General features: G+C 44.8%; 1 non-coding gene across 1 annotated transcript; it reads right to left on the bottom strand.

Moving 5' to 3' along the window:
- Positions 1-18916: 18916 nt before the first annotated feature.
- Positions 18917-18992, bottom strand: TRNAV-AAC (transfer RNA valine (anticodon AAC)). Its single transcript has one exon. It is a non-coding gene; the product is annotated as a tRNA-Val (tRNA).
- Positions 18993-21091: the final 2099 nt, after the last annotated feature.

The following is a 21091-nucleotide window of genomic DNA, read 5'->3' as shown; positions in this document are numbered from 1 at the left end:
CTTCTCTTTTCCCAGTTCACTTCAGTGCTCTACAGAATTCAACCTAGCAATGGTGAGTCTTCCTTTGAAGCCAAAGGTTGCTTTTTACCCTCTTTGCCAGAGGTTGGGATTATCTCTAATTTAATTGATTGATTAAATTTTCTCTTTACTTAGGGAGCTGGCTGGTTTTCTTAGTGTTTAGCATAATTCTAAGCAAGGAGTTGCCCCTTCTGGTATTGGAGGGATTAGGGCCATTGTCGAGATGGGGAAGTTGTGATGGAGAGCTGCTGCACTGGGGAAATTTAACACACCTGGTTTGTCTGTGTCTAAGTAAAGGTGAGATGCACAAGTGCAGAAGTCCTCAAGAAAGTTACAAACACAGCTTTTGTACACCAATGAGAGGTCAGTGCTTAGAGATTTGGGAGTCGTCTGCTGTTGGAGGTGGTAGCAGAGAGCAGGAGAGTGAGGAAGAAGAGTAGAGGGCAGCAGAAAGAACCTTGTCAGGGACAGGGGAAGAAGTACCCATGGAGAAGACAGAGAGGGACTGGAGCTGTGGAGCATCATAGACCAAGCAGTGCTGTAGAAACCCAAGGAAGAAAGAATGTGAAAAACTAGGGTGCAGAGGAACGAGGGCCATTCTGTAGAGGGAGGACTGGGAAAGGTCTTCAGTTTCTGAGCTCAACTATAGAGGAGGGACAAGAGGACTTGAAACCACGGGTATAAATTGCTGGACTCAGTCAATGGCAAATAGAAAGGAGAGAAATGGGACAGCAGCTACAAGTTGCCAGAGGATGAAGATAAGGTTCTCCTAAGCATCTTCGAGGGCAGAAGGAAAGGAACCCAGAGGGTGACTTATTGAAGATGATAGAGAAGAATGGGAGACTGGTGGAAGTTAGGGTCTAGCTTTTATTTTCCCCACTCCTCTAGGATGTAAGCTTACAAAAGCAGGAATTTCTTTCTGTTTTGACTTCTGCTATATTCCAGGAGCCTAGAACAGTGCCTGTCACTTGGTAGGTATATAAAAAAATGTTGCTGAATAGTAAGGTGACCAACTTTTTTACAATGAAAAGGAGGACAAAAATAAATTGAAGAAAACAATATCATAAATAAAAGAAACATTTTATTTATTGCAACAATAATACACTACAATATGATAAATGCCTAATAAAAACCTTTGTAATATTTTATATTGTAATTTGCTTACATGCCTATTAATTTTTAATAATAATTGTAAGTAAAATATACTCATTTAGATACAAATATGTGACATCACAAAAATGGATCGACTCTGCATCAATCGAATACGGACATTTACAGATTAGTCTTTCAATATCAAAAAGGAGAACATGCCTGATCAGGCGGTGGTGCAGTGGATAGAGTGCTGGACTGGGATGCAGAGGACCCAGGTTCGAGACCCCAAGGCCGCCAGCTTGAGCGCGGGCTTATCTGGCTTGAGCAAAAAGCTCACTGGCTTGGACCCAAGGTCGCTGGCTCGAGCAAGGGGTTACTTGGTCTACTGAAGGCCCACGGTCAAGGCACATATGAGAAAGCCATCAATGAACAACTAAGGTGTTGCAACAAAAAACTGATGATTGATGCTTCTTATCTCTCGCCGTTCCTGTCTGTCTGTCCCTATCTATCTTTCTCTCTGACTCTCTCTCTGTCCCTGAAAAAAAAAAAAAAAAAAGGAGGACATGTAGGAGGACACTTTTTGAGGGAGGATGAAATGTACAAAAGAAGGACTGTCCTCCCTAAAGGAGGACGATTGGTCACCTTATGAATAGTGGAGAAGCTCAGGAATTATTAAGTCTCTTCTAGGAGAGGCTGGTGTTAGAATAAGGGATAAATAAGCATCTCTTCCTCTTAGACCTCAAGGAAAATTGAGGAGCTAGGTGTCAGGAAGAAACTCATGCCAGAAGCCCTGGGCTGAATAAGTACCCAGTGAGAATGAACTGCAGGAAGGCAACTAAGGTCCAAAATCTCCTTCTGCCCCCATACAGGGCCTGGGACATCAACTGGGCACTTTTCCCAGCCCTTTGCACTCCAGCTGAGTCTCGTGCACAATGAGGAAAGAGAACTGGAGGGTACAATGGCATGATTAATGAACTACTGATTACCTGTCAAGTGGGTGGGAAGTTTTTTTTCTTCTCATTTAGTACAAAAATTTTTTATGAATGATTCATCTTTTCTCATTACTCAGAGTACAAATTTGTGAGCTGATAACAAAACATTAAAATCCATGGAGAACACATCCTCCCCCACCCTACACCCCATTTCAGGTGGATGGCTATGTTCACTATCTTGATTGTGGTATTTCATGTATATACGTGTATGTCAAAACTGTCAAATGCCACATTTACATTTGTGCTGTTTACTGTATGTCCATTATTCCTCAATAAAGCTGTTAAGTAAAAGGAGAGCCTGCCTGACCTGTGGTGGCACAGTGGATAAAGCGTCGACCTGGAATGCTGAGGTCGCCGGTTCAAAACCCTGGGATTACCTAGTCAAGGCACACATGGGAGTTGATGCTTCCTGCTCCTCCACTCTTCTCTCTCTACTCCTTCTCTCCTCTCTAAAATGAATAAAGTCTTTAAAAAAATAAAAATTAAAAATAAAAAAAAGTTTAAAAAGAAAAAAGAAAAAGGAGAGCCTGACCATGTGGTGGCACAGTAGATAGAGCGTCAAACTGGGATGCAGAGGACCCAGGTTTGAGACCCCGAGGTCGCCAGCTTGAGCGCGGGCTCATCTGGCTTGAGCAAGGCTCACCAGCTTGGACCCAAGGTCACTGGCTCAAGCAAGGGGTTACTCGCTCTGCTGAAGGCCCGCGGTCAAAGCACGTATGATAAAGCAATCAATGAACAACTAAGGTGTCACAACGAAAAACTGATAATTGATGCTTCTCATCTCTCTCCGTTCCTGTCTGTCTGTCCCTATCTATCCCTCTCTCTGACTCTCTCTCTGTCCCTGTAAAAAAAAAAGAAAAAAGAAAAAGAAAAAGGGGAGAGATAATCTTATATGTAAAATATAATCACATAATTTGGATATTTAATTTATATATGCTTACTTGCACATATAAATTGGTCTAATTTATCTTTACAATCAAAGAGAAAGTCATTTTGAAACAAAATAAAATAATTATTGGGGAAAACAAAGGAAACCTTGGGAGACAGACTACAGGAGTGTTACTGTCGGATTCTCCGGCCACACCCTCTCCTGGGGGGAGAACTGTAAAGGTAGTCTTTGGTTAGCTGGAGTGAGAATGTTGTGTTCTCCTTGTAAACTTTTTATAAATTCTTATTTAGCTGGCTGACTCTCTCTTGTCACCCTAAGTCTACAGAAAACCCTTTTACTGAAAGGGTGGCTTTCTTCTAGGGAAGCCAGTGGCCCTGCCATTCTGCTGGCCCTGGGGTCCCAGCTCTTTGTCTTCTCACCACGTGGATGGATCCAGGGCCTGCTCCCAGGACTCAGCAACAAACCAGATGTTTGCTGTGGCCAATCCACTTTGAACTTTTCTGAAAAAGTCTTGGAAATTATTTCCAAAGGATTTAAATTGAATTGGTGAAGAAGTTAAATGACTTCCAATTTGGTCTCTGCCCTTGCGTTGCCATTTTAGGGCTTTTATGCCGGACATGACGCATGAAACAGTGCCAGGTGCTGTGCTGCATCCTAAAGAGACGAGACTGGTTCTTGACCTTGACTTGAAATTCCGAAAAACAAAAGACTAAAATCCTTTCGGTGGTGGTAACAAATCAATATTTACTGTGTGAGTTGGAACTGGTCTGCTCTGTATCCCAGTCCGAGGCTCTATTCACTGCGCCACCACCTGGTCAGGCAAACTGGTCTGTTTACTAGAACTCATTTATAAGTGAGAAAGGCAGTGGTGGGATTCAAATAATTTAACAACTGATTCCTGCCCTAATGACCATTTTAAGTATAAGAAAGATATACCGAAAGGTAGTTTATTATTTCATGCACTTAATACTTAAATGAGAACCATAAAAGAGGTACATAAAACTGGATAATAAGAGTTTTAAAATATTAATGAAAAAATATTAATATCTAACAAAAAACAATAAAACTGTTATTTAAGATATTTCCATATTGTTTCTTGATTGGCATCCTCACTTGTAATTATTTTCACCTATGGACCGAATGAACATTACTACGGGCCCTTACAAGACGCTGTTGCACAGATGAACATTAAAAAAGAGAAAGGAATGTAAATTTGTGATTTCCACATTGGGCGGCTGCCCAGGTACCCACCTTAGAGAGAACCCTAATTACAAGTGCCATTTGAACAACCCGTTCGCCGAACTCAACAAAAAATTAGGTATTGGTTCTGCCAAACGGTGCAAACCAGCTGAATCCCACCACTGGGGAAGGGTAACAGTCAACTCACTTCCTGAACTAACAGGGCCCAAATTTACCCAAAATCTCCAAAGTGGAAACAGAGCCAAGTGTGCCAGTGATTGCCTTCAGGCTTTGGCTCAAAAATCTCCTAAGGACGACTTCCCTGACCACTCTTCATACCTAGTCACCATCATGATGCCCTTTTAAAATGGTCTTCATAGAATTTATCAGCATCTTATTAATTAACTTACCTGTTTATTTTCTGTCTCTCCTGCATCAGAGTAGACTCTCTATGGGTGCCGGGATCTCACCTCCTGTGTTCACCACTGTAGCAGCGCAATGATGCAGAATAAAGGTTTCCCAAAGGTGGCCACCTACCAATCCTAGGAACTCCTGAGTATGCTACCTTATGAGCCCTGTGGCAGATGTGATCAAGTTCAGAATTGTAAGATGGGGAGCATATACTAGATTATCCAGGTGGGTCCAGTGTAATCACAAGGGTCCTCATAAGAGGGAGAAAGTAGGATCAGAGAGAAGGAGATGTGACAACAGAAGCAGTGGACAAAAGTGGGAGAAAAATTTAAAGATGTCATGCTGCTGGCTTTAAAGATGGAGGAGGAGACCATGAGTCAAGGAATTCAGGCAGCTTCTAGAAGCTGGAAAAGGCAAAGAAACAGATTCTTTCCTACAACTGTAGAAGAAACATAACCCTGCTGAGAAATTACTTTTAGGGTTTCTGATTTCCAGAGCTGTAAGAATAAATTTGTGTTGTTTTAAGCCACTAAATGTATGGCAATTTATTACAGTAGCTATAGAAAACTAATACAAAGAGTACCTGGTGCATAGTAGATGCTCAATAAACATTTGTTCCTAGACCAACTTTCTTGCATCTGGGATTCCCAATTGTATAGTATTGTACAATAACAAAATGTGTTTATATTTGTAATCTCATTTTATTTTTACTATTATTAATATTTTGTAGACAAGGAAATTAACACTCAGGTTCCCAAAGCCCCATAGCTTTGTAGAGATAGAAAGTAGATTCAGAACCAGTATCCTTGTCTGACCAGGTGGTGGTGCAGTGGATAGAGTGTTGAACTGGGATGCTGAGAACCCAGGTTTGAAACCCCGATGAGTGTGGGCTCACCAGCTTGAGCATGGGGTTGCCGATTTGAGTGTGGGATCATAGGTAGCACCCTATGGTTGCTGGACTAAGCCCAAGGTCGCTGGCTTGAGTAAGGGGTCACTTGCTCAGCTGGAGCCTCCCAATCAAGGCATAGATGAGAAAGCAATCAATGAACAAAGTGCCACAACTATAAATTAATTCTTCTCATCTTTCTCCCTTCCTGTCTGTCTGTCTTTCTTGCTCACCAAAAAAAGAAGATCCAATATCCTTATTGTTTGTGTAATGTATAAACACCACTATGTCAACTACAAAGGACAGGTTAAAAATATTTTTTTATTTTTACAAGACAGCAAGATGGGTCACCAGCAGCTCTACTGGAGCCATAAGAGAAGATTCCGCCAGGGTTCTCATTGTTACTGCATCTGCTCAAATCAGCATGGTCTGATCAGAAATAACGGCCTTGGTGTGTGCTGCCAGGGTTTCTGTCAGTACACAAAGAATATTGGCTCCATTTAGTTGGGCTAAGTGAACTTCCTTGAACATGTCATTCAAGACTCTGCCTTACCACAGAAGCAATCCTAGTTCTTTGTATATAATTTTTTTTAGTTTTTTAATATTGATTTTAATTAGAGATGAAGGAAAAAGAGAGAGAGAGAGAGAGGAACATCAAGCTATTCCTGTATGTGCCCTGACCAGGGATGGAACCAGCAACTGCTACTGCTTTGAAATGCTGCTCTAACCAACTGAGTTATCCAGCCATGGCCATAAAATTTTTAAAAACTTTAGCCTGACCAGGCCATAGTGCAGTGGATAGAGCAATGGACTGGGACGCAGAGGACCCAGGTTTAAAACCCTGAGATTGCTGGCTTGAGTGTGGGCTCACCAGCTTAAGCGCAGGGTTGCTGGCTTGAGTGTGGGATCATAGACATGACCGAATGGTCTCTGATTTGAACCCAAAGGTCGCTGGCTTGAGCCCAAAGTTGCTGGCTTGAGCCCAAGGTCACTAACTTGAGCAAGGGGTTACTCACTCTGCTGTAGTCCCCTAGTCAAGGCACATATGAGAAAGCAATCAATGAACAACTAAGGAGCCACATGAAGAACTGATGCTTCTCATCTCTCTCTCTCCCTGTCTGTCTGTCCCTCTGTCTCTCTCTGTGCCTCTGTCACAAAAACAAAACAAAAAAAGAAACCTTTAAGTACAAGTGTTTTAATGTGAATGAAATAGTCATATGATTATAGAAATTTTCTTTTTAAAATTTACAATTATCTTCTCAGTGGAGTCATCTTAAAAATTTGTGGTTTCTTTTCCCCTGGTTATATAAAAGTATATATGCTTTTAAAAAAAACCACAATTCATTCACAATCCACTTACTCTCATGGATAAATTAGTTTTATTCTTTAATGGCTTCTTTCAAGTCTCAATTATATAAATTCATATTTTAAAAATCTTTGTAATTGTAATGTGTATGTGTATGTATATATATAATATGTAGTTTTTCTTTTTCTTTTTTAAGATTTTATTTATTGATTTTATTTTATTTTATTTTTTCATTTTTCCGAAGCTGAAAACGGGGAGGCAAACAGACTCCCACATGCGCCCAACCGGGATCCACCCGGCATGCCCACCAGGGGGCGATGTTCTGCCCCTCTAGGGGGTCACTCTGTTGCAACCAGAGCCATTCTAGCACCTGAGGCAGAGGCCATGGAGCCATCCTCAGTGCCCGGGCCAACTTTGCTCCAATGGAGCCTCGGCTGCGGGAGGGGAAGAGAGAGACAGAGAGGAAGGAGAGGGGGAGGGGTGGAGAAGCAGATGGGCGCTTCTCCTGTATGCCCTGGCCAGGAATCGAACCCGGGACTCCTGCATGCCAGGCTGACGCTCTACCGCTGAGCCAACCGGTCAGGGCCTATTTATTGATTTTAGAGAGAGAGGAAAGAGTGAGAAAGAAAGGGAAGGAGGAGGAGAGGGAAGCATCAACTCATAGTTGCTTCTTCCATGTTCCTTGACTAGTCAGGCCTGTGGTTTTGAACCAGTGACTTCAGCATTCCAGGTCAGCCCTTTATCCATTGTGCCACCACAGGTCAGGCTATAGCTTTTATTTTTCTATGTAACATTGTATCATTGCCTGGCTGCATCAGTTTGGGTCCTTTGGAAAACAGATGCTGAGACAAAATTAGAAGTGTAAAAAGTTCATTACAGCCTGATCAGGCGCAGTGGATAGAGCTTTGGACTGGGACACGGAGGACCCAGGTTTGAGACCCTGAGGTCATGGGCTTAAGTGTGAGCTCATCTTGAATGTGAGCTCATCTAGTTTGAGCAAGGCTCACCAGCTTGAGCCCAGGGTCACTGGCTTGAGCAAGGGGTCACTCTGTCTGATGTAGCCCCCCCCCCCCGCCCTGCCATCAAGGCACATGTGAGAATGCAATCAATGAACAACTAAGGTTCCACAACCAAGAATTGATGCTTCTTATCTCTCTCCCTTCCTGTCTGTCTGTCCCTATCTGTCCCTCTCTCTGTATCTGTCACACACACACACAAAAAAAAGTTCATTACAGTTAATGTCTGTGAAAGATAGAGGAAGCCGGACTGGACAAGTAGAGCCTCTAGTCATGATCACTTCTAACAAGGGTGCAGCCAGTCCAACAGGGCAAAGATTGCCAGTTAGGTAGAATCATGTTGAACAGAAGTAGCCAGGCCTGAGCAGGCAGTGGCACAGTGGATAGAGCGTCAGACTAGAATGTGGAAGACCCAGGCTCGAGACCCTGAGGTCACTAGCTTGAGCGCGGGCTCATCTGGCTTGAGCAAAAAGCTCACCAGCTTGGACCCAAGGTCGCTGGCTCAAGCAAGGGGTTACTCAGTCTGCTGAAGGCCCACGGTCAAGGCTCATATGAGAAAGCAATCAATGAACAACTAAGGTGTCGCAACAAAAAACTGATGATTGATGCTTCTCATCTCTCGCCGTTCCTGTATGTCTGTCTCTATCTATCCCTCTCTCTGACTCTCTGTCCCTGTAAATAAATAAGTAAATAAATAAATAAATAACTGAAATAAAAAATATTTACTGGAGCCTAACCAGACATTAAAAAAAAAAAGAAAGAAAGAAGTGGCCAGTCCTAGTGCCCAAATCACACTCAGTCATTGGCTGAGGGCTGCCTGGAAAGAGTGTGGTCTCAATTTGAACATTACAGTGATCCCAAAGGTGCTGTAGCTGGAAGCTGGAAGATCACTGCACTCTTGGCAGCTTAACAGAAAGTACTTTCTTAACAGGAATCCAAATGCAGCCCCTCTGTGGTTGCTACAGTCTACCCCTTGTGTCACAGAGATTCACTTCTTACATGTTTGGTAAGGGTTCCATGGACCTCTCTTCCTGAGAAGAAACTTAGATGAGGGAGGTGAGCGGAATAAAGTACAGCCCCCATTACTGCACTTGGTTTCCGGGCTGCAACTGGCACTTATTGTTTCCCTCCTCCACTCTAAATCTCCATTGCCCTCACTTCTACTTCTCTCAGTGCTTATCTGGTAGTGTGGCCCAAACCCTGAGTCCTGATGGGTCTGAGGCCCCTTCTCAGGACAGAGTTGTTGTACTTGTCCATTCTTTTTTTTTTTTTTTTTTTTTTTTCATTTTTCTGAAGCTGGAAACAGGGAGAGACAGTCAGACAGACTCCCGCATGCGCCCGACCGGGACCCACCCGGCACGCCCACCAGGGGGCGACGCTCTGCCCACCAGGGGGCGATGCTCTGCCCATCCTGGGCGTCGCCATGTTGCGACCCTCCTGGGTGTCGCCATATTGCGACCAGAGCCACTCCAGCGCCTGGGGCAGAGGCCACAGAGCCATCCCCAGCGCCCGGGCCATCCCTTGCTCCAATGGAGCCTCGGCTGTGGGAGGGGAAGAGAGAGACAGAGAGGAAGGCGCGGCGGAGGGGTGGAGAAGCCAATGGGCGCCTCTCCTATGTGCCCTGGCCGGGAATCGAACCCGGGTTCTCCGCACGCTAGGCCGACGCTCTACCGCTGAGCCAACCGGCCAGGGCCTTGTCCATTCTTGATCACAGCCAGGCAAGGGAGTACCATGAGGTGCCAGGTGAATCACTACACATATTCCTCCTTGCCCCAACTGTGTAACAGCAATCCTATTTTTTCTCTGGTCAGGGTCAACTGCTCCTGAAGACATGATAATCTCTCTTTTTGCCTGCTGCTCCCTGTATACAAGGAGTCCAAAGTGCCCAGTTGGCAGCCATAGTATATAATTGAATGTGACCCTGTAGAAAAAAAAATGCCCTTTTGTGAATTAGAAGTTCTACTCTCTCAGAGCCCAGAGTTGTAGGAACAGGAAACACAAAGTGGGTCATTGAGAACCATGCTAAATTGCTGCAATGGTCTGAATGTTTGCATCCCTCCAAAATTCATATATTGAAATCCTTAGACCCAATGTGATGATGTTAGGAGGAGAGACCTTGAGGAAGTGATTAAGTCCTTAAAGGAATGGGATTAGAGTCCTTAAAGAGGCCAAGAGAGATCCCTCTTTCTGTCTGCCACATGAAGACACAGTGAAAATTCAACTATCTATGAACCAGAAAGCCTTACCAAACACCAAATTTGCAGGCACCACGATACTGGACTTCCCAGCCTCCAGAACTATGAGAAATAAATGTTTGTTGTTTACAAGCTGCCCCCTCAGTGATATTTTATTACAGCAGCGCAAGCTAAGACCAGAGGTGCTACTCCTTTTCTGCTCCAGGCTGCATTCAGAGCTGGCAGTCTTTTGTGTCACTTAGTATGTGGATCAGAGCAGTGTTCCTGGTGTGGGAAGTTTTGCCTTCACACCCCGAAGAGGTTTCACAGGTACTCTGATTTTTTTTTTTTTTTTTTTTTGGTGATAGGGATGGAAGATGCAGCAATTTGTCTTTTACTTTGGAAGGGGTGTTCCAGCATGTCTCTTAAATATTGGACTCCTAAAAACTTTACCAATATGGTAGGCCCCTAAAACTTTCTTTGTAGGGATTATCTTTCACACTCTAGAGCAGTGGTCCTCAACCTTTTTTGGGCCACGGACCGGTTTAATGTCAGAAAATATTTTCACGGACTGGCCTTTAGGGTGGGATGGATAAATGTATCACGTGACCGAGACAAGCGTCAAGAGTGAGTCTTAGATGTAACAGAGGGAATCTGGTCATTTTTAAAAAATAAAACATCGTTCAGACTTAAATATAAATAAACTAGAAATAATGTAAGTTATTTATTCTTTCTCTGCGGACCGGTACCAAATGGCCCATGGATCGGTACCGGTCTTATCAAGTCTTCTAATATACTAACTACTCTTGCTCATCCTGACTGTGTGATGTCATCAATGTAATGGATCAAAGGGATGTGCTTCAGGGTGTCCAAACAGTACACACTGTTTTTGACTAGATGGGGTAAATCCACTGTAAGCTGGGCTTTGACTAGGACTCTATTTATTACCTGTCCACATAAGCTCTTAGTCCAACAGGGTATGTGGAAGAAGCTTTGAGTCTCCAGGTAAAAATGTCAACTTGAGTCTTGTGTCTAATGGTCCTCAAAATCCCTGGGTGTTCTCTTCTCCTTTATTTATAGACACCTGAGTTAATAGTCATAAGTCCCTTTTTGGAAGAAGTGGGGGATTATTACAGTACATACCTGCCATTGTGTGGCCAGTCTTGGAGATCTGGCCACCTCTTTAATCAAGGAAGTTTGGGTCTAAAAACTGACTCATGTTGGGGGACTGACTCATGATAAGGGATCTTGATTTTTTACTAAGACCCCACCCTTAGGTTCCTGCTCATCTATCTTTGCCTTCTTTTGATTGCATTTGTTCAGCAATACCCTACTTTTTGTTATTGTTAGTTTTATTCATTTGTTTTATTTTAGCAATAGTAATGTTTTGACTGCACATCTACATATTTTACCATGAAGGATTCCATGTTCTATTAACCATCTACACAACTCTTTGTGTCAAGCTCCCTGGGCTGTCCCTCTGACTTTGCTAGTTATTATGATAATTGTAACCTTCAGGCTTCTGGCAGTTAAGTGCAGCCACCTGACCTCTATTGCTTTGGGTCACCATTATCCCTGTTGTTATAAAAGAGCCAAGCTGTGACAGCATCTCCTGTTAGCCCTGGCTTATAGAAGAAAGCTCTCAGTGAGATTGGCACTTCTCTCACCAACACATTCCTGATGGCCTTGGTAATGGGGCTCCTCTAGTCCTTCTGTGGAGCATCCTTTGATAGGGCTCTGAGCCTCTTATAATTGACTTTAGCCTGCCCACATCACTGAGCCATTTAATTCTTTTTTTCCTCGATTGCTGTGGCAATTCAAGCAGTTGAACTTCATTCAGCAAAGGTTATAATTTCCTCCATGTTTCTGGGAGTCACTGGGGCAGGTCCTTACCACGAAGTTAAATTCTATTCTGAGAGAGTGAGCCTCAGTCAATAAACTCTCCCATACCCAACCTTATCTTTCGGCCCCTTGATTAAGCACCAGCAAAATTCAGTCCCACAGATACTCCCCAACTCTTACCCTTACATGTTGGTTAATTCTTGCAGCTACTTTGGGTGCATCATCAGGACCACCCAGGGAACCTCTTTGTAAAGCCAGTAGCCACACATTTTCTCTAGACTATGCTGTAACTTAACCCTAATTAAGATCTTGGAAGTCAAGAAAGTAGTAGGTGGAGGCAGATTCGGAGGGGGAGAGGCCGCTACAATGTCTTCTCACATGGAGGGAGTGCCAGCTCTTAATAGGGAGGGGTTCCCTCTGAAGGTCTGAAGGAACAGAGGAGTGTATGGAGCCAAAATCTATGGGGGCACCACCTAGATCTCTATTCCATGTGTCAGGATCTTGAGTTTTCCAAACCTGAGGTCTTGACCTTGATTACAGATCTGCCTCCTGGAACTGTCTTAAGTCTGGGGTTTCATCATCAGCTGTATTTGCTCTCCCACTGCTGTATAAAAGGGTCTCTTTGTATCCTATCAGAGGTTCTCTGGCCTTCACAGTTAATTCTCAATGTTTGGTAACTGCTCTCAGCCTTTCATTATCTCTTGGCAGGGCTTAATGCAACTTAATAAGAGCCAGCTAATTCCATTGTCCCTGTATTCACTGCTCTCCCTCCACATACTCAATATGCCTGAACAGTTGCACCATTGGAACATTGTCACACTTTACCATTAGTGAAAGTTTTAGCAACTGTGTCTCCATCTTGTTCTGGAGATTATCTGTAACCCACATACTATCCAGGAGAGGTTCTTATTATAAGCCAGGAAGTGAGTAATACAGATCCCAAGCTCTATCTTACTGCCTGCTTTTTTAGACCACTCCTGGAAATAACTGAGCCTGTTTAGGTGGTCTGGGAAGCAGATGCTGAGCCAAAATTAGGAGTGTAGAGTGTTGGTCAAATAAGTTTGTAAATATGATATATATGTTTGCTCGCTTATAGTTTGCATTGGGTGTGGGGGACAGGCTGTAAGCAGGCAGGGTCATTATAGCCTAAGGCTTAGTGGGGTTTTTTTGTTGTTTTTTAATTTTTTTTTTAAATTTTTTATTTATTCATTTTTTAGAGAGGAGAGGAGAGACAGAGAGAGAGAGGAGAGACAGAGAGAGAGAAGGGGGGAGGAGTGGAAGCATCAACTCCCATATGTGCCTTGACCAGGCAAGCCCAGGGTTTCGAACCGGCGACCTCAGCATTTCCAGGTCAACGCTTTATCCACTGCGCCACCACAGGTCAGAAAAGGCTTAGTTTTAAGACTAAGCCTTTCCCACCCTTGTAATACTAAGATCTTCTCAACGCTAAACTTGTCCCCACACCCTTGACTGTTGCATGATGTAGGGTGGTGCACTCTTATGAGGAATCCCATTATACCTCAGATAAGTGACTTTGTATCAGAGACTTCCTTGTTTATATATTGGATTAAAGGTTTTGATTTCTACACTATAAAATGGGGCAGACCAGGGCGCTCTCTCTCTCTCTCTCTCTCTCTCTCTCTGTTCCTAAAATTAGCATTGCAAGGAGAGCAGAGAAAGGCCACTTGGAGGAGAGGAGAAGCAGGAACAGGGGTAAATAAGGCTGGTGAGGTAGAAACCTTTTAATTCTAGGAAACTCAGATAAGTCAGTGGCTTTGGGAACCGCCCTGAATGAAAAGGGAAGTGTTTTCCAACTGTGTGTATTTCTTGCCCGCTGAGTGCAAGCTAGGATTAAAGCTAATGGCCCACCAGTTCTTGGCTCTGTTGTTTCATTACTGTCTGTCTGAATCAAATCTGAACCTGCATGGGCCAGGCAGCTGTGATGGTGGCCATGGCTACTGGCTTTACAAAGAGGTTCCCAGGGTGGTAATGCCTGTGAAAGATAAAGGGGAAGGAAGCAGGAGCAGATAGGGAAAGCCTTCAGATAGTGATTAGATACCCATGAAAGGAAAGGATGTAGGAAGCCAAAGTGGACAAGGAGAACCTCAAGCCAAGATGCAGATCCTTTCAAGTTGCAACCAACCCAATGGAAAGCTCCAGAGCAAAAAGTTTCCTGTAGAGGAAGGAGTTCAACAGTGGCAGAAATGACCAGCCCCCCCCCCCCACAGACCCCCCGCCCCATGCCTAATCACAGGCTCAGGCCCGCTCAGGGAGAGTGAGACCTTAGCTCTGACACTGTAATGGATCCCAGAGGTGATGTAGCAGGAAGCTGATAGCTAACTGTACTTTGACAGTTGAATGGCAGATTTTCTTAGAGGAGATCTGAGCTGTACATCTCTCTAGTTGCCATATCAGGTATTTTGTCTTTGTGTTCAGTGCTATGTCCATGTATCATTTTGCTTCTGTATTTGAGACATGACTGAAAAAAATTCAGATAAAGAAGCAGAGGAAGTTAGTGGGACTCTGCTGAAACTGCCACAGTGGCCTGCGAGAGAACGTGGGGCTTTGGGAATGGGTGTGTAGGTTTAAGCTGCCAAGCTTCTGCCTCCTTCAGTGAGGAGGAGAGGAAAGTGCGATCGATAGGCGGTGGATCAGCTGTTGTTTGGGTGTTCAGAGGAAAGCTGGCTCTCTCCTCAGATGGCGTTTTAACAACTCAGGGGGGAAAATATGTGGAAAGAATCTGTTCTTTTTCATTTCCATTGGAATTGGAAATATGTTGCCTTCTTGCTCTTTTTTTTTTTTCCTTTAAATTATACTCTTGAATGTATGCTGGAGACTTGGAACACACTGGAATTGAGTGGCTGAGAGCATTGGAAGTGGGGCAGCTAGGGTGATAAAGGGGTCAGAGGCTGTGGAGAGACTCGAGGCGCTTGGGGATGAGTCTTTTCCTTGTCAGGGAGTGACTGATTAGGCTAAAAAGTTTACTTGGAATTCTTTGTCCCAAACAGTCACTCAGTATGTACCAGATATGGCTACACTTACTCGTGTTCCCAGCTGCTGATAAATGGAGCTAGATGACGGAACATGACTCTTTCCCCCAAGAAGCACAAAGGAAACAGTATAATTATGAAATCTGGATCATCTTAATTTCTGAGGAAACAGAATCCCAGGGATATTAGCAGACTTGGTTGGGATTACAGCTTTCCCCCAAATAAAATTAGAATATAGGTCTCTTGATTCCTAACTTAGTGTTCTGAATCAGTGGTGTCCATTCAGAATCTCTGTGGCTCTTCCTCCCTCGTCTCACTGAGGAAAGAGCGGAGGACATGGGTCAAAAAGAATAAAATATCTTTTGGGTACTCTTGGAGGTCCTGAACCCAGAATCAAGTGAGTATATAAAGTATATTAAGTGCGTATATAAAGTGAGCGTTTTTTATTATCATCCCTAACAATACCCATAACAGAAATTTTAGTCCGCCAGAGACAGCCCCAAGCAATAGTATAATTACACACTATTATTGCTGTTGAAGAGTAAAGTATTTATAAACAAAGCTTGAAAAAGAAATGATGAGTAATGTGCTAAAAGGACATCAGGGTGAGTGGTCCCTTTCTCTTCCCTCTCTTTGCTACCACCTCACCTTGCCATTGTATTTATCATATTGATCTAGATTAACCTCCTGAGGTACTGCCAACTTCTTGCTCAAAAAACTGCAATGGCTCCCCATTCCCTACCAATAAAGCCCATATTCCTTATCCCAATATTTAAGGTCTTGCATAATCTACCCCAGATTCTACCTTTCCCTTTTTATTTTCCATTACTCCCCTGTAGGCACTACTTCTCGTTCACACAGCAGACTACACTTTCCTGTCCCAAGAACCTTTGCATGTTTTCTTGACTTCATTTCTCCTTTGCTTTCAACTTCCTGTTTTATTATGGCCCAGATTAGACGCCACCTTATTCTAGTCAAAAGGGAGACTTTCTGGTTGCATTTCATTTTCGCCATTAATTGGGTGCTTATCATATCCTTCTCGCAGGTGATTACACCAGTTCCAAAACTTGTTTACAAAGTCTCCAGCCCTCAGACTCACTTTTATCTTTGGTAGATCCAGCAGTCTGATTAACTCAAGCTATCTGACTCCACTTCTGCAACTCATCACTCCTTCAAGCCTGGTCTTCCAATTTAAATTCCAGAACACAGACTTTACCTTTTTCGTTGGTCCAGGCTTTGATTGTTCTCTCTCTATCCCTTGTCTTTCTTGACTCTTGCTCACTCTTCTGGTTTACTCTCAAAATATAACCAAGGCTTTTTTTTCCTAAAAACAAAACAAATATAAACCTTCCCCTTTCTTTCACCCTGTTGTTCTTTAAGTCAAGCTACCCTTTCTTCTTCTCTTTTCTTGCTATACTTCTGTCATTGCAGTCCCAGTGGAGGATCTACCCCTCTGCTGAAGTTGACATCTGGAAGATCAACCGTAACTTCCAAATGTCTTCCAGTATAGGCTTCTCCTGGAACACTTCTCTTTCATGCACATTTCCACCTATCTCTCTGAATGCTTCATTACTTTTTTCCCCTTCCATCCGTCCTATATTTCTCAAGATTTGTTCTTGGCTTCGTTGTAAAGTGTGGGTGGAGCGCAGAGCTCATTCCTAGCAGCTGTGGCTGATGCAATGCTGTGAGAATACTCCAGCTCCCAGAAGCCTCCTGGGCATACTCAGGAAGGGAGCTCACCCGCTATAAGGAAGTGACTTAGCGCCAACCATGCAGCTCCCTGATCTTTTCAGCCATTGACTATGAAGGACACGCTGTAACATCCTATTGGCTGAACTCATGGATATAAGCTAGTTTACTTCCTGAATAAAGTGGATCTGTGTCACTGAACCTAGTCCCTGGAGTTGAGTCTTTGTGTCTCCGTCGTCCTCACCCCTGGCAGGACTTGTCCACAACTGGCGCCCAATGTCAGGCAGGGACCTAACTGGCATCCAAGGGATGGGTGAGTGACCCTCTGCAATGGGAAACCTTCTCCCCCACTCTTGGACCCTGTAGGCTCGAGCCCCAAACGCCCTATTGCAGAGTAGGCGAGTTAAAGTTAGTGAAAAGGATCTATGTACTTACTGGGAGATTCTCTCTGGCCTCAATCCCTGGATTGAGGACACGCTGCTCTGGGACCCGGATACTTGGGCCCGAGCTCTTAGATGTGTTCCTTCGGCCGAGGTACATGAGGGACGGACCTTCCCTCTTGGTCTCACTCCTGCCTTATTGACAATATGCGGTTGCTTGACCGGTGCTCCTGCTGGGGACCCTCCACCGGACCCTAAGGTCCTACAGGCTACTCCTCTTTCAGAGGAACCCCTACCTTCCTATTCACCCCCCTCCACTGAGGAGGAAAGTAGTTTAGCCTCCGAGTTTGAAAAAATCACGGCTGAGCGCACAGAAACAAAACCAACCCAATTGCTAACTGCGCCATCAGCTCTGCCGCAAGAAAAAGCGAAAGTCGCTACTTCTGCATTCCCTGCCAGGGCTCAATGCCCCACCCCAGCCTCTCAGACACCATTTTCTATCCCAGCTTTAATTCCAACATGTGTTTCTGCTGCAGACCCATGGGCCAGCCTATACGCCCCCATGTGTCTTTTTTCTGTCTGTCTGTCTGTCTTGTATGTCTCGCTCTTTCTCTCCCCAACCCCCTCTCTGAAATGACACTGAAAGGACCCAGCCATGGCACAGTGGCAGGAATCACGCCCTCTTCTAACGCAAGGCAGAGGTTTATGCTTATGTTTTTCAGCCAATTTGGATCCCAGGAACCCCCCAACCTGCTTGACAGGGTTTCTTGGGCACCCACTAAGTGGTTCAGTCTTCACTCGTCCAAAGCCACAGCCTGGCCTTCTCCACACCGACTACACCTGAAGGGAAGAGGTCCTCAGCAACCCAGAAGACCTTGTGGCCGACATGCACGCCCCATCACCTGGGGGGACATGGAGGCTTTGGCAGGGCAGGCCCAGAGAATTGCCCCTGACGGGCCCCCAGGCCCTGGTGCTCTGTTCTTGCTTATGTGTGCTATAGTAACCGCTGACTCCCAGACAGGCAGTGGCAGCCTGGGGCTTGAGCCAGGCAGTGTAAGGTGGTGTTTTCAGTTCATCTTTGGAGGATGAGGAGAATTGGGCCGGAGTTGCGATTCACAGACTCCAGAAGGTAAATGGTAGCAGCTGTGGTGGGAGGATGAATGGAAGCCAGGCTTGCATTGTCGAGTGGCTGCTGGAACGGCAGGGAGTGCCTGCTAAGCCACTGGTGGGTTCGCTGACATTTTGGGACATAGCGGTGAATGCCATCATGCTCTCCAGAGCAGAGATGGAAATGCGAACTTCCATTGCCACGTACTCCTCTTTGGGACAGTGTAAGACCTGCCAGGACAGCAGGGATGAAGGGGGTGGCTGATACCCCATATGAGTGGACTAATTTCCTGGACTACAACCCGAGTGAGCACTGGCTCCTTTGTTGGATGGACTTAAAGATTTTGGACAATGTGAAATACCCTGATGGGGATAAGGGCGGCTTTGCTGGAGGCCCTTCCCCTGCCCCAGGAACCTTTTCCCATGGCTAGAAAGAAGGCTGAGGACATTTTGTGCTTTTGGCAAAGTGCTCATAGACTGGTGAAATGTACCTTTGTAATTGTTGAAATTGTATGATTTGTCATGTTGTTGTAATTTGTGTAATGTGCCTTGCAACCATATGCAGTACACAGCCCACAGCAAGCCATCTGTTCTGTGTTTGGACACTGGGACCTTGGTGAAAAGGGGGCGTGCATGGACCTACAACCATTTTTTTTTTCTTTTCCGAAGCTGGAAACTGGGAGAGACAGTCAGACTCCCGCATGCGCCCGACTGGGATCCACCTGGCATGCCCATCAGGGGGCGACGCTGTGCCCACCAGGGGGCGATGCTCTGCCCATCTGGGGCATCACTATGTTGCAACCAGAGCCACTCTAGTGCCTGAGGCAGAGGCCACAGAGCCATCCCCAGTGCCTGGGCTATCTTTGCTCCAATGGAGCCTTGGCTGCGGGAGGGGAAGAGAGAGACAGAGAGGAAGGAGACGGGGAGATGTGCACTTCTCCTGTGTGCCCTGGCCGGGAATCGAACCCGGGACTTCTGTACGTTAGGCCGATGCTCTACCACTCAGCCAACCGGCCAGGGCAACCTACATCCATTTTTTACAATCAAAATGGAACTGTGTTGCCTGACCAGGTGGTGGCGCAGTGGATAGAGCATCGGACTGGGATACAGAGGACCCAGGTTCGAGACCCCGAGGTCGCCAGCTTGAGCGTGGGCTCATCTGATTTGAGCAAAAGCCCACCAGCTTGAACCTAAGGTCACTGGCTCCAGCAAGGGGCTACTCAGTCTGCTGAAGGCCCGTGGTCAAGGCACATATGAGAAAGCAATCAATGAACAACTAAGGTGCTGCAACATGCAATGAAAAAACTAATGATTGCTGCTTTTCATCTCTCTCTGTTCCTGTCTTTCTGTACCTGTCTATCCCTCTCTCTGACTCACTCTCTGTCTATGTAAAAAAAAAAAAAAAAAAAAAAAGGAACTGTGTTTAACAGCACCTAGAAGGTCTCTATAACACAATGGGAGGGAAATGACATCCCGACCCCCTAGGAGGAATCCTCTAAGACCCCTGCTCTATTTCCTAACTAGTCAAACATTATAGAAGCTTGCCTCATTGTTTAATCCAGCTAATCTATTAGCATATAGTATAATGTATAATAGGTATTATAGTTGTTTTAGTTCTACTAGGGTTCTGTTGCATAATGTGTAGCATTCAGAAGCTACAACAGCAAGCTGTCATTCATCAAGTCCAATTGGCCTTAATTAAAAGAGAAGGGGAAGATGTGGGTGGAGTGCAGAGCACATTCCTAGCAGCTGTGGCTGATGCAATGCTGTGAGAATACTCCAGCTCCCAGAAGCCTCCTGGGCATACCAAGGAAGGGAGTTCACCTGCTATAAGGAAGTGACTTAGCGCCAACCACGCAGCTCCCTGATCTTTTCAGTCATTGGCTATGAAGGACACGCTGTAACACCCTATAGGCTGAACCCATGTGTATAAGCTAGCTTATTTCCTGAATAAAGTGGATCTGCATCACTGAACCTGGTCCCCGTAGTCGGGTCTTTGTGTCTCCGTCGTCCTCACCCCCGGCAGGACTTGTCCACAGTAAAGTACTGTACTTAAATCTGCAGGTTACACAGAGACACCAAGTCAAAATAAATTTTCGAAGAGTTTATTAATTAGCCAGCTAGCTACATGGGGCAGAATCCCAAATCATGTAGAAAGTCCCTACCATTCTGTGGCTGATTTTATAGAGCAAATCACATATGGTTGGGGTGGGTAAGGCGGAGCTCGTGATCCCTTTGTCTAGGTATCTTACTTTCATGATTTTAAGGTGGGAGGGTGAGTCAGAGTGTAGGAGTTCTTAAGGTACATAAAAATTCTTTTCTAAAGGCTTTTTTTATTTTTATTTTTACAGAGACAGAGTCAGAGAGAGGGATAGACAGGGACAGAGAGACAGGAACAGAGAGATGAGAAGCATCAATTATCAGTTTTTCATTGCAACACCTTAGTTGTTCATTGATTGCTTTCTCATATTGGCCTTGACCTCAGGCCTCCAGCAGACCGAGCAACCCCTTGCTTGAGCCAGCGACCTTGGGTCCAAGCTGGTGAGCTTTTGCTCAAGCTAGATGAGCCCGCGCTCAAGCTGGTGACCTCGGGGTCTCAAACCTGGGTCCTCGGCATCCCAGTCCAACACTCCATCCACTGCACCACCGCCTGGTCAGGCTAAACATTCTTTTCTAAAGGCTTTTAAGAAAAGAGAAGTGAAGGGATTCTTAGATAAGTTCCATCTTCCTTGCTCTGTAGTTAAATTATGACTTATCTGACCCAGTTGCCCTTGCAAGCCAGGAAGCTCCTGTATTCCTCTCCATTCTCCACAGAAAGGAGGGGGCAAGAGGCTTGACTTTGCCTCTTTAAAATGGCGTTGCCAGTACTAAATTTTACAGTTCCTTGGCACCTTATCACATTTCAACTTATACCAAAATTCAGGTTAGATCACTGTTGTAGTAACAGAACTGTGTCATAACCCAAGGATCACCTGTATAATAAATTAACTTTGGAACTTGCCATCTTGGAGAAGGAGGGGACACACACACACACATCTAACAACAAGTGGGAATAAAGCTTAAAAGATAATTTAGGGTAGAGGCAGATCTAAGAATTATCCTCATAAATGTGAAAGTTTG

Source organism: Saccopteryx bilineata, chromosome 2, assembly GCF_036850765.1.
Source record: "Saccopteryx bilineata isolate mSacBil1 chromosome 2, mSacBil1_pri_phased_curated, whole genome shotgun sequence".
NCBI classification, from domain to species: Eukaryota; Metazoa; Chordata; class Mammalia; order Chiroptera; family Emballonuridae; genus Saccopteryx; species Saccopteryx bilineata.
This window is presented reverse-complemented; position numbering and strand designations above follow the sequence as displayed.